Here is a 14,218-nt window from a genome sequence, read left to right as displayed (position 1 = left end):
CCACTCTTGATTACAGAGCTATTAATAAAGAGCTTTGCAGAAATGACTATATGTTTAGGTTCTCTGGTGAAAGAAAGCCACAAACAATTCGGTTTATAAATGGCTCTGCCAATATTTTTCTTTAGATTATTTCAGGCAAAGCTTTCTTGGGGTGTGAGCCTATTCCCACCTCTCTTTTCTCTACCACATATACTGAATGAAATTCTCCTTGTTCTCACTATGATAACTTTGATGGTTTTCCCCGTGAGTAACGTGTTTCAGTTCAATACTTCAATGTCTTCTTAAGTTGCTCTTTAAAATGTTCTGTTCAGCTCTTCCTTCATCATTTCTTCCGTTTGCTTTACCTACATTTCTACCAGTGGCAGGTATCAGTCTCCTTGATGTTCGCCTCTATCATTCTTTCTTTTCTGTCTTGGGAATGATGTTGCTTTCTTCATACATAATACTATTGATGCCATTTTACAGCTGATCCAGTTTCCTGTTGTTCACGTTCAATTAATCATATCTGTACGTGAGATGGTCTTGACATTCATGTGTGATGTACCAAAGGTTATATTTGTGCTCTCATGTCTTTGACTCATGTCTTCAGCTTCATGGTCCCAGCTTCATTTTGACTGAAGATAACAAGCTCCTCCAAAATCTCTATTATGTTTGGCCTTACACTTTATAATTTCACTTTGGTCAGGGTATACATAACATACAAAGTCAACAACAAAAAAACAAACTCACATCAATGAATTCCTTGAGATAATGACACAATGAAGTAAATAATCTTGCCCTCAGGTAGAGTACATTGGAGAGTGGATTACCTCTACCCTCTATTCAGTCAAGGCATTATAGAGCAGTCCCTTAGTGGATTGAGTGTGTGTCCTTGACAGATAGTACAGTACTCGAGGTTGCATACACAAAAGTTGTAACCTAGCCATCTTTCCCAGACTGCCTTGTTTGGAAGGGCTAATCTTCTAAGCATGTGTTGACATTTTGCTCCTCTTTGGGCTTCTATAATCCCCCATTCTATTGTGATTAATGAACTTTCAGTTACTCACGAATTTGAAAGTCTCCTGTATTCTGTGTCTTAGTGATGTAACAACCTGACTGTGAATATTTAATGCTCTTATGACTTTGTGCTAATAGCATTCCTCATCCACATTATGTATCTGTGGTTTTGTGTCATCTTTTTGTCCTTATGGCTGAGTAAATGCTGTCCTTAATTTATATTTGGGACTGGGGTATCTTTTGTACTCTAAAACATTTTCCACAGACGTACTTGATTTTACTTCAGTGAATTACATTGGTATAAGCCTATATGTATAGCAGCCATTTGTGGTTTTTACAAAGGTATATGTGATTTCCAAATTTCTATCAGAAGGACCCCGTTTTCCAACTGCTTTTCTTTCCTCTGTTTCCTAATCTCTCATTCCACTTACCAATAATTATCTATGCTACTTGACTGCATGGTAGGTCAATTTCATACTGAAGTGGTTGGAAGAATTCTTTAATTTCTTCATTAGTGATTGGTGGGTAAATTTGACTCTTCACTGTATTGGCAAGATTTTCTTGTATTTGCACAGATATTCCATCACAGGGAGCATTGTGGTTCAATATAGTTCTCAACATTTCCATTTGATGAGTGAACAGTCATTCCTCTTGTATTTGTCTATCCCGCGTAGTAAGCCATCTGATTATTTGATTCAATAAGCAACCACCATATTTCTGACTGTACATTTTTCTCACAGCCATCCTAATAGACCTTGGGATGCAATCATCACACACATAGGTAGCTAATGTCATTTCTTCTTTACCATGTTTCCTAACTCATAACCTCTGCTTCTGTGTTTCTGTCATTTTTAAGACATTCATTTTTGTGATGCATATGGGATTGTTTTGGATTAGGTTCATGAGGATGAAGTTATCTTTGGTATGATAATGTGGCCATTTGGAGGCCAAGATTACAGGATGCATCTGACATCAACAGCTTTACCCCAATCCACCCTTGCTAGCTTAATTTCTCTCTTCTACACAATATGAGAATAGAGGCCAGCAGACAGATAGGATTCTAGTACCCTCATATAATAACAGGCAGGAGCAAAGCATGTTCTTGGAAACCAAGACCTCTGCCCTTGGAATCTTCTAGACCCAGTGAAACTTGGATGCCAAGATTCATGAAGATCTCCAGAAATACAGGCACTCTTGACTGTTGAAAAGAGACCCATCATACTAGATCCATTCAAGGATGCCACATTGTGTCATGTAAAATGAAGTAAATCAAGCCCCATTTCATTTAGTCCTATTCCCCTCATTGCCATCCTGTAGAATAAATTTTAACTGCTCTCGAAGTCACTCAAGGTTATATATCATTGGTTTCTTCACTTCTTGTCCCTAGTTTGAGGCCCCTTCTTAGAAAAACAGAAAACTTACACCCTTGCTGGTAATTGAAAACTTTTGTAATAAAGCCTATAGTCCCCAATGATGTATAAAAATAGCTTATTGTCACTGTCAATGCTGATGAATGGCAACCATGTAGGACAGAGTATACTGCCCTTATGGGTTTCCAAGATTGTACTTTTTTTTGACACTTTAAGGTCTTTATTGATGCAAACCTGAGCACAGTCAGGTGGGTGGGGTCTATCAAGGAAGTGGGGTGGGCCAGGCCTGTCTCCATGATCACAAGGTTGTCTTGGGCATGCAGGATGGTCACCAACTGAGGACTCTGGGGAAGTACTTGCCAATGAGCCCCTGGTAATAGGGGTGCAGTATGTCCACATCAGGCAGGTCTGGGCATTTGATGTAGAGTTCAAACTTGTTGAACTCCTGAACCCGAGGTGGCATGTTCAGGGCTACACAACTGCCGGTAGTCACCACCGGTGTGCCACGCATAGAAGGAGTGGAACTAGAGGAAATTTGTTGAACTTCATCACTTGGTACATATACTCATCATGGCCCCAGTACATGAGGACATTCCCCAGGCTGCAGTGAGGCTGGTACATCCCAAGCTCAGAGGTGTATAGAGGATCCCTGAGGCCTGGATTGTCCTGGAAAGTTGAGTCGCAGAAGACCACAGAGGCCTGGGGCCAGCAGCCCACAGGATAGGTGTTTCTAACTACGGCCCACTGGGGCTCCTTGACCAGGGGCAGCAACTTCCCCAGATTATGCAGCATCCCCACCAGGTACAACCAGTCCTTGTGGGGATGTGCCCTCCGGATGCCCTCCACAGTCTGGAAGGCATGGAAGGAGGTAGGGACGTCCACATCCGGATCCGACTCATCCACCAGCTGGTCCAGCAGGTCTATGGCCTCCAGGACTGTCATCTCCTTGGAGGAGCAGATTCCGAAGTGGGCATGCTTCCCTCTGATGAAGTCCACCACCTGGTGTGTGTGCATGAGTCTATAGCTGGCAAAGACGAGGTCCAGGAGCTGGCCACAAGTGTAGTTTCAGAAGATGGCCTTCCCCTTGCCCATTCTGGGCTCCATCTTCAGCTGGCCAACCATTGTGGGTTCCGGGAACTCTTCAAGAGTATGGAGCCAGAGAGAAACAGTGTATCCCACAACAGACCTAGCCAGTCTTATGTAATCATCCAAGACTGCAATACTTAATGGGAGTAGTAAGCCCCATCTTTCTCCCCTCTAAAAAACATTGGTATCACTTTTACACTGAATGGACATTTCCATTTTGCTTCATGGGCAGTATCATGTACCTTGGGAAACACTGCCGTATGTCTCTAGGGGAGCCGACTGTTATCTCTCTGAATCGCAGAAGCTGGTGGTTTTGAAGCCTCCAGCTCATGATAAATGGAGGAATAAGTTCACACTGGAGCACAGCTCCAACACTGACATCCTTACATGCCTGCCACACTACAGATAACCTCGACGCCAGCAAGTTGATACACATAATGAAGAATTACACAAAGAGAAGATGTAAGACACACCAAGTCCCTGAATAGGTATTGAGGTGTTAAAGAGATTGAGGGTAAACAGGACACCCTAATCTGGTTACTCTGTTTATATTGAGTAGAGCAACTATATCCATATGTTCATAATGCAAAATAGAGTGACCTCAATTCACAATGGCCTCAAGGAGAGCCAAGTTTAAGGACCCAGGCCTTCAACTTCTTGGCCCCTCCAAACTTAGCTTCTCAAGACCATTTAGAGCAGTGGTTCTCAATCTTCTTAATACCATGACCATTTAATACAGTTCCCCCAACCATACAATTATTTCCATTGCTACTTTATAACTATAATTTTACTACTGTTATGAATCAGGCGACCCCTGTGAATGTGTCGTTTTACCCCCAAAGGGGTGGCAATCCACAGGGTGAGACCCACTAATGTAGACAGTTTTCATGTTACTGCATATTTCAGCTCACAGTTGCAGAGGCTGACAAGGCTCAGATTCCTGTCCTGACTCTTATCCTAAATCAAGTATATCCAGTGGCTGATGAATGCAAGATGGGAGGTAAGATGGCAGACTTCTTTCTCAAGCAAATTGAGACCGACAACTTCCAGAAACACAATTACAGGATTTTGTCTCAAGTCCCCAAACCTTCAGGTCAGATGAAGTGTCCAGGTCCAGAACAAAGCTAAAGACCATTCAGAGAATCCTTTTAAATGATAAGACCACACCCACAAGGAAGCTATCTTCCTCCTCATTGGCTGCTCACAGTAGGTCTCATCATGAAAGAGATGGCATTCTATGAACTCTTATCAACCAGGCGGATTCCATCATCATGAACCAATGCCTTAGAATCCTGACTCAGCCATCATACACAAAGTTTCAGTCATCACACCTTACTGTGATTCAAAGAATATAAAAAATTGTGAGGAATGTGTTGGAGGGTGAGAGTGAATTAAGCAATTGGTTAAGAAATGACTTTATCACCCAGATGCTCATATATGAAATCTGATTCAGTCATTGTGGATATTTATCTGTGTAGCTCATTTTCCATAGTTCAAGCTTATACCCTCTGTGCCTCTTCAAACTTATGAAAAAGAGTAGAAGTCCCACTTAGGACTTCTAAGTCCCTCTTTGGACTGGCCATCTTTCCAGGAGTGGATGACCTCATCAAGCCCCACCAATCAACTGATAGGTTTGAATATGTGGTCTCTCTAGCAGAGAAAGATAAAACTCACCTCCCTTTAAAAGTTAGAGCATTGGAAGTCCTAGAGAGGTCTTCTTAGTCCCGTGTGGTAGATGTAAGTCATTAAAGAACACAAAGACGAGTGTTTAATTTCTGCTATAGATTATGAATATACTCTGACACTTATATAATGGTCCAACAGGGAAGAGCTTATGTGGTAAACCAATAATTTGTCACAAATGTAGTTGATTCTTCATAGGTGTCACTGAGTCAGTTCTAGCTCATAGCAAACCTGTGTCTAACAAAAAGGGACATGACTCAGTCCTTTGCCATTCTGACAATGTTCTCATGTTTGAGCCCATTTTTTGCAGCTCCTGCATCAGTCCATCTCATTGAGGAGATTTCTTTATCATTCACTTGCCCTAATTTCCCCAATGTGATGTCTTTCTTTAGGGACTGGTCTCTCCTGATAACATGTGCAAAGTACATAAGCAAAATATCGCCATCTTTGCCTTTAAGGAGCACTGTAGCCATGTTTCTTCAATGGCACATTTGTTTTAACTTTTGGCAGTCCATGGTACTTTTAATGTTCTTTTGCCTTTACTATATTCTAATACGTTGATTCTTCTTCAGTCTTCCTTTGTATGCATTGAAGAATGTTCAACTTTCACATTCACTTTTCACAGGCAATTGAAAATACTAAGGCTGTACATTTATTCAATTACCTTTTCTTAATTGTGTTTTAAATATATTATCCTGGGCTGAATCAATGACACTATAAACAAAATTACCTTATGCTTCAAAGAGATGATTGATAAAGTTATCTGCCATAAAATAACAAGATGTCTCTAAGGTGAACCAGAGGTGAATAGAATAAACAGAGTAAGGGATGGATGTGGAGCTCATAATTAACCCAAGCTACATTCTAAGAACAGTTAATTCTTACAAAATTCCCTTTTGAAGGAAATACAGAAGATGTAGTTGCAAAGTGTGGTGAAGAAATTAGATGGTATCTATCAGAAACAATAGTGTCTAGAATCTTAAGTCTTGTTTTCAAACAAGCAGTGATCTAAGTGTACCATCAACTAAGCCCACATGGAAGAATAACATCAACATATGTGATCCAAGGATTGTCAATAGTAACATCCAATTCTGCAGCAGAGCATGGTATCAGAGCTCAATTTTTTTCCTAATAACCATTGTCTGTGCCTCTTTTTAAAATCATTTTATTAGGGGCTCATACAACTCTTATCAAAACCCACACGTGCATCAATTGTGTAAAGCACATTTTTACATTCATTGCCCTCAGTATTCTCAAAATATTAACTCTTCACCTAAGCCCCTGGCATCAGTCCCTCATTTATCCCCTCCCTCACCACTCCCTCATGACCCCTTGATAATTTAGAAATCACTATTTTGTCATATTTTGCACGGTCCAACGTCTCTCTTCATGCATGTTTCTGTTGTCCGTCCCCATAGGAGGAGGTTATATGTAGATCCTTATAATTGGTTCCCCCTTCCCAACCCACCCTGCCTCCACCCTCTCAGTATCACCACTCACACCACTGGTCCTGAAGGGAATAATCTACCCTGGATTCCCTGTGTTTCCAGTTCCTATTTGTAACAGTGTACACCCTCTGTTCTAGCCAGATTTGTAAGGTAGAATTGGGATCATGATAGAGTGTTTGGGGGTCTGGGGATCATTTAGGAACTATGCTCCATTGTTGCTGCACGACATCCTGTCTGGTTCATCTCCTCCCTGAGACAATGTAAGGGGTTGTCCAGTGGCCTACAAATGGGCTTTGGGTCTCCAGTCTGCACTCCTCCCCTCCCCCCCGGCATTCACAGTGATATGATTTTTTTGTTCTGATGATGCCTGATAACTGATCCCTTCAACACCTCATGATCGCACAGGTTGGTGTGCTTCTTCTATGTGGGCTTTGTTGCTTCTGAGCTAGATGGCTACTTGTTTACCTTCAAGCTTTATGACCCCAGACACTATATCTTTTGATCGCCAGGCACCATCAGTTTTCTTTACCACATATGCTTATGCACCCATTTGTCTTCAGTGATCATATCATGGAGGTGAGCACAGAATGATATGATTTTTTATTCTTTGATGACTGATAACTGATCCATTCGGCACCTCATGATCACGCAGACTGGTGTGCTTCTTCTATGTGGGCTTTGTTGCTTCTGAGCTAGATGGCTGCTTATTTACCTTCAAGCCTTTAAGACCCCAGCCGCTGTATCTTTTGATAGCTGTGCACCATCAGCTTTCTTCATCACATTCACTTATTCACCCGCTTTGTGTTCAGTGATTGTGTCGAGAGGGTGAGGATCATTGAATGTTAGTTTAATAGAACAAAATATTCTTGCATTGAGGGAGTATTTGAGTGGAGACCCAATGTCCATCTGCTACCTTAATACTAAACCTATACATATATGCACAGAGATGTATTTCCCCATTATCATATATAAATGTATATATAAATATTTACATGCCTTTATTTAGACCTCTATAAATGCCCTTTGCCTCCTAGCTCTTTCCTCTATTTCCTTTGACTTTCCTCTTGTCCGACTATCATGCTCAGTCTTCATTTGGGTTTCAGTAATTCCTCTTGGTTGCATTACCCTTGACCACGCCCTAACAAGTTTTTAAACACTGATTTTAAGAAGGCTATGGATGACAGTCAAAGACCAAAACACATTTGCAGGATTTATACATGCAATAAGTCTCTGTGATTTCTGTCTGACCATAATTAAGGTATAGGAATAACCTAGCTATCAATCAGAGATGATAATAGTAGATTGAAATAAAAACTCTGACTTGAATAATTAAAAACATTATTTGCTCTCCCTTTCAGTACTCTTTGATCTTAATCTTGTTTTTCTATACTTTCTGTTTTTGCTTTTTGAATTGCAGTTTGTCCTTGTTGTTGTTATAGTTAGCAGCCATCTTGACTCTTTTATATATTTTTCTATGTAGTTTTGCTATATAGAACCCAGGGTGGGTGACTCTGTAGAAACTATAACTACATTAGGGGTCCTGGAAGGCACAACATGGAATGTGGGAGCTAGTGGGGAGTTGATATTAAATAAAAGAAGGAAGAAAATGCTTGAAGCTGATTGTGATAGTCACATGATATGACAACTATTGAATGATGTGTCTGGATTATGTCCTAATAAAAGAGTTTGAGGGGGTAAACAAGAAACAGAAAATAACAAATCTCTGGCAGGTGTACCTTATGATCCTCAAGGTAACATCCTTTTATTCAACACTTTCAAGAAGTCTTATGCAGCAGATTCATCCAATCCAATGGTTCACTTGATTTCTTGACTTTTGCTTCTGTTGTGGTTTGAAATGAATGACAGCCACTATAATGTTACGATAATTTAAAAGAGTCTTTATTCGGTTATAACCGGACTGCTAGAATTTAAAAGCGATTCTTTGATTGGAGTCCCGAGTAGACATTTCAGTCCATCTATAAAGGCAAAAACTCATTTATCATTTGTCTAGGACTTATGCAAGCATGGACAGAAGCAGAAAGCAATATTAATGTTATTATTCTTTAAAGCTAGTGAGCATTACACAGTATAGCACTGATTATAACATTCTGTTTAATAACATAAAAATAGGAATGTACTGGTTACAACATTAAAAGCAAAAATATTATTAATTACAATGTTCTGATCCGGAGAACATGAGTGCATTCCAAAATTATTCTCTAGCAGGACTTTCCCAGATGAGAGGGGAACGGAGCAGGTCATCCAGCAGTCAAAAGATGGCATATCAGTGGCTAACACTAGTATGTCTCACTTCCATGAGCACTTATTGTGCATGCCAGCCAGATGAAATTATTGACAATACCAATATATAATTGATTTCTCATTATATTACTTATTAGTCCACTTATGAGGAGTTTGGTCTTCTTTATAATGAGATTTTCCAGAAATCTGAGTCTAAAAGACCTCAATGTTTCTTCTTCAGAGTGCAGGGATCACTCGGGAGCTGAGGTTGTTAGTTTATTGTGCCAACCTGGCTAATAAAAACATTAATTGAAGTGCGGAGAGATAAATAGCTCGGAGAGCCTCGCCTCTCTTGTCTCTTGCTCTTTGATCATTGATCATCGGACCAGTGTGCAGCTACTTTACTTTTTCTTTGCCTCAATTTGCAAGCTACACTACCTGTGGGACACCTAATCCATGGACTGTGTCGCTGTAATTTGAGGTTCCTTCAAGACCTGATCCTCCACACCATTGTAATCTACACCTTTTGAGCTGGGGACTGTCGGACCCTGTCATCTGGCTGACTGTTGACCTGACTTGCTGTGTGCTGCCTGTAGCCAGATAGCCTGAATTGCTCTACAGAGGACTACCCAGCAGCCCTCAAGACTTGAAGGACTGCCAGTGTCTCACAACTCTCTCATAGGAGTGAATGGCGATGAGCCATATGTACTGCTTTATAATTTAATTAACTGTTTATTTCGTATGTTATCTATCTATCTATGTAAATATGTAAGATGACATTGCCTATTCCTGTAAATAATTATAGTAAGAAGAAGCTCAATGAGTTCTAATCAGTCTTATAGGGTTCCTATGAGTCAGAATAGATTTGGTTTTGAAAGAAGAGATTGTTCATTTCTAGCTCAGTTGCTTGGTTTTCTGATTTTCCCTCAGTCAGAAGAATATCTGGCGTGTTCATAACTCTCAGACCTCACAAAGAAAAATTAATTCATGAGTTAGTGGATGCATATGTTCAAATCAAACAACACTGCTACCTTGGAACTCTGATTTTGTAATTTCAAATATTGGAATTTGGAGAGCCTACTAATTCAAGGTATGCCTGTTGGTCACATCACTCCCATCTCTGTCATCCAACTTTATTCAAGAATCATCCCTGGAGACACTTTCTTGTGGAACTGAGGTGCCTGCACCTTAGTATGCTATTCATAGCCCCAAACTCCTATAACAGCCAGGAACACTCCTAGACAAATGCCTGTTGTGGTTTCTTACTTAATGAGACCACCCCCATCACCGCCCTGCAATCAGGGGATTCCAAACCCTTCTGAGTCAGGGAGCCTTTGATACAGAAATGTCTGCCTCCTATCTCTTCCTCCTCCTGATGGTGCTGGGTCTCCCATCGGGTCAGTGGCAGGGAGATGCAGTGAATGACAGCACATTCAAAGACATATGGGGCCTTTAATGCTTATTTCATAAGACTCCAGGGGTCCTGCACCACATGCAGCTACAGGAGTCAAGCAATCAAGTGGTGAAGCCTTTACAGACTCTCCCTCTCACCTGTACCATCGCTAGGGACTCCATCTCCAGCAACAATGTTACTTGGGACTGGATCAGACAGAGCCCTGGGAGAAGCCTTAAGTGGATGGGAAGGAACTTCTATTGGTCAGAGTGGTTTAGCGAATACACACCATCCCTGAGAGACCATAGTCATTGACCAACACACATCCAAGATCCAGCTCTCCCTGCAGCTGAGCTCTGTGACCACTGACAAGCACTGTGCAAGGAGATAAGGAGAGGGAAAGTCGATGTGAGTCCCCACACAACCTACCATGCAGGACAGCTGGAGGCTGAACTAAGAGAGCTCTTATACCAGCAGGGGTAGCTCAGGCCCAGGAACCAGAAGCAGGTGGGTGTGTGAGCACAGATGAAATCTTCTGCTGTGTCTTGGGTTCATTTTGTTCCCACTGCTTAGGAGCAGATTGAGAGGAAACTCCAGTAGAAACTGTTTGGGAGAGTATGGGGGTGGGGGTCATTTTGACATTGTATGCCAGGTTTTTTCTCTTTTTTTAATTTGAGTAATTTCTTTTAAAATTTGGTTAGTAATCTCCATGTCCTTAAATATAGACACTGGTATCTTGTTCAGAATTGCATTAAAGTGATAGATCGCTTAGAGTGTCTTATTTTCACAAAGTTAAGGCTTACTACTTACTCATGATTATGACCCATTATTTGAATGATGTGTATGTCTTTTGGTTTCTTGGAATAGTGTTTTCTTTCTATGAGACTTTTGTTTCTCTGCTTAGGCTTATTCCAATTTGTTTTATGCTTGAGGTGGCTATTGCAAATTGTATTATTTTCTGATTTTCTTTTAAGAGCTTTCTCTATTGGTATGTGGGAACCAAACTGATTTTCTATGTTTACCTTATAACTTGTGAAATGGCTTACCCTTCCAACTAGTTGCAATAATTTTCTTCTCAAGCTTTTGCGTTTTCTATGTTTAGAGAGTTTTACTTCTTTATTACCATTTGGATGCCTCTGTTTTTTCATTTGTTGATTGATAGCTATAGTTAAGATTTGCAGCATGATATGAAATAAGATTCGTATTTAATGGTATCCTTAATCTGGTTCCAATTAGAAAGTTGAATGAGTTCACTTCCTCTCCATGGAGTGCAATGTTTGCCATTGGCATTGCATTTTGCTGTTTTAAGACCTATCAAATCAGTTTGAACTCACAGAAACACTAGAGAAAACAATTAAACACAGGTCTTGCCTCATCCTCACAATTTTCATGTATGAGGCCTTTGTTGTGGTTACTGTGGCAATGTATATTCTTAAAGGTCATCCTTTTAAAAATGACCTTATGCTTTATCAAGCAGGATGTCCTCTTCCAAGTTCTGATTTCCTTGACACATGTTCAAAGTACTTGAGATGAAGTAATAACATGCTCACTTCTTTCTACTAATGATTACAAGTGTACATCATCCAATATATGATTGTTTGTTCTTCTGGCAGTCCATCACACCATGAAATTATTCACCAGTACCATAATTCAAATACATTGTTTAATTTTAGATCTTTCTCATTCATTCTCCATCTTTCACGTGCATATGAGACAATTGAAAACTTCATAGCTTGGGCCAGGTGTATCTCAGTCCTCAAAGGGACATCCTTGCTCTTCAATCTTTGAAGAGTTCTGTGCAACAGGTTTGCTCAATGAAATGCATCATTGACTGGGGTTTCCATGAATATTAATTGTAGATCCATGCAAAATGAACTCCATCCCAACTTTAATCTTGTCTCTATTTCCCATATTTTCCATTGTCCCATAGATTCATTTTGTTTACATTGAATTGTGGTGTACAGAGAAGGCGGAAATTCCTGGACTTCATCAGTAAGTTTTCAAATCCTGCTATCACCTTAGAACATGTTTTCAAATCCTGCTATCTTAGAACATGTAGCTTTATATCACCTGCATATCACAGATTATTAGCGGAGTTTCCTACAACCTTGATGTGTTTTCCATTTAGTACAGCTTCTCGTGTTATTTGTCCCATTTAGCATGTTATGCAGAGAAACTGCTGACATGTTCTATGATTCTGTATTTCTGTGATGCACAATGAACACCCATGGAAGCAACAAACCAAAAATCACACCACATTGAGCTTAGATATGAAAAATGACTTCATCAAAGTGCTTAAAATGCTTTCCAGATAATATGGCTATTCTATAACCACCCATTCCAAGAAAATATCTTCAAAAAAAACCCCAATGCCAATCAAACAAACAATAATAGCAGCAATGATTAATGTGAGTTAATATATTTGTATTTTTGCAACTTAAATGTCTCCTTCAGTCAAGTTCCATTTCATACCCTTTGCCTATTTTGAGTCTCAAAACCCTACATGTTCCACTGTCATTACTGGCAGTAAGTGAGATGGCATGATAAAGAGAGAGAAGTTAACTCTCCAGCAAATATGCAGAGGAATGAGAAAACATGGTAAAATAAATGTCCACTCTTAACTGAGGTTTTTAAAATATCAGAATCTCTTAACATTCTCTGTGCTTTCTGTGTCCCAACAGTTTCTCTGATTTTCAGCCTAAGGAGATTGATTCCTCAATAGATGGAAGCAAATCTTAAGAAAGAGGAGGAACAATGCATGAATACTTTCTTTTATTAAATTGGCACTCTATGATGCTCACTCTCCCGACACAACTGCTGAAGCCAAAGCGGGTGAACAAGTAAATGTGGTGAAGAAAGCTGATGGTGCCCGGCTATCAAAAGAGATAGTGACTGGGGTCTTAAAGGCTTGAAGATAAACAAGCGGCCATCTAGCTCAGAAGCAACAAATCCCACATGGAAGAACACACAAGCCTGTGTGATCGAGTGGTCCCAAAGGGATCAGTTATCAGGCATCAAAGAACAAAAAAATCATACCATTGACTGCACACCTCCATGATAGGATCGCTGAAGACAAATGCGTGCATAAGCAAATGTGGCGAAGAAAGCTGATGGTGCCCAGCTATCAAAAGAGATAGTGTCTTGGGTCTTAAAAGCTTGAAGGTGAACAAGCGGCCATCTAGCTCAGACGCAAAAAAGCCCAAATGGAAGAAGCACACCAACCAGTCCGATCAGGGGGTGCCAAAGGGACCAGGTATAAGTATCATGCAAAAAAAAAGACATATATGTGTGTGTGTATGTATGTATGTATATGTATGTATGTGTGTGTGTGTGTATATATATATATACATACCATATTGAATGAAGGGGGGAAGTGCAGAGTGGAGACCCAGGGCCCAAGTGTCGGCCACTGGAGATCCCCTCATAGAGTGGTTTAGGAGAGGAGACGAGTCAGTCAGGGTGCGAGGTAGTACCGATGAAGAACACAGCTTTCCCCCAGATCCTGGATGCTTCCTCCCCCCAACTACCATGATCTGAAATCTACGTTGCAGGACTGGCTAGGGCAGAGGTTGTACAATGGTGCATATGGGGGCTGGAGGCACAGGGAATCCAGGGTGGATGATACCTTCAGGACCAAGGGGTGAGGGGCGATGCTGGGAAAGTGGAGGGTGAGTGGGTTGGAAAGGGGGAACTGATTACAAGGACCCACATGTGACCTCCTCCCTGGGAGAGGGAGAGCAGAGAAGGGGGAAAAGGGATACTCTGGATAGGGCAAGATATGACAAAATAACAATGTATAAATTACCAAGGGCACATGAGGGAGAGGGGAGCGGGGAGGGAGGGGAAAAAAAGAGGACCTGATGTAAAGGGCTTAAGTGGAGAGCAAATGCTTTGAGAATGATTGGGGCAGGGAACGTGCGGATGTGCTTTATACAAATGATGTATGTATATGTATGTTTGTGATAAGAGTTGTATGAGCCCCTAATAAAATGTAAAAAAAG

General features: G+C 40.7%; 1 pseudogene; it reads right to left on the bottom strand.

Moving 5' to 3' along the window:
* Positions 1 to 2,694: 2,694 nt before the first annotated feature.
* Positions 2,695 to 3,505, bottom strand: LOC142436517 (inositol oxygenase pseudogene; annotated as a pseudogene).
* Between the last annotated feature and the right edge of the window lie 10,713 nt (positions 3,506 to 14,218).

Source organism: Tenrec ecaudatus, unplaced genomic scaffold (assembly GCF_050624435.1).
Source record: "Tenrec ecaudatus isolate mTenEca1 unplaced genomic scaffold, mTenEca1.hap1 Scaffold_3783, whole genome shotgun sequence".
Taxonomy (NCBI): domain Eukaryota; kingdom Metazoa; phylum Chordata; class Mammalia; order Afrosoricida; family Tenrecidae; genus Tenrec; species Tenrec ecaudatus.
This window is presented reverse-complemented; position numbering and strand designations above follow the sequence as displayed.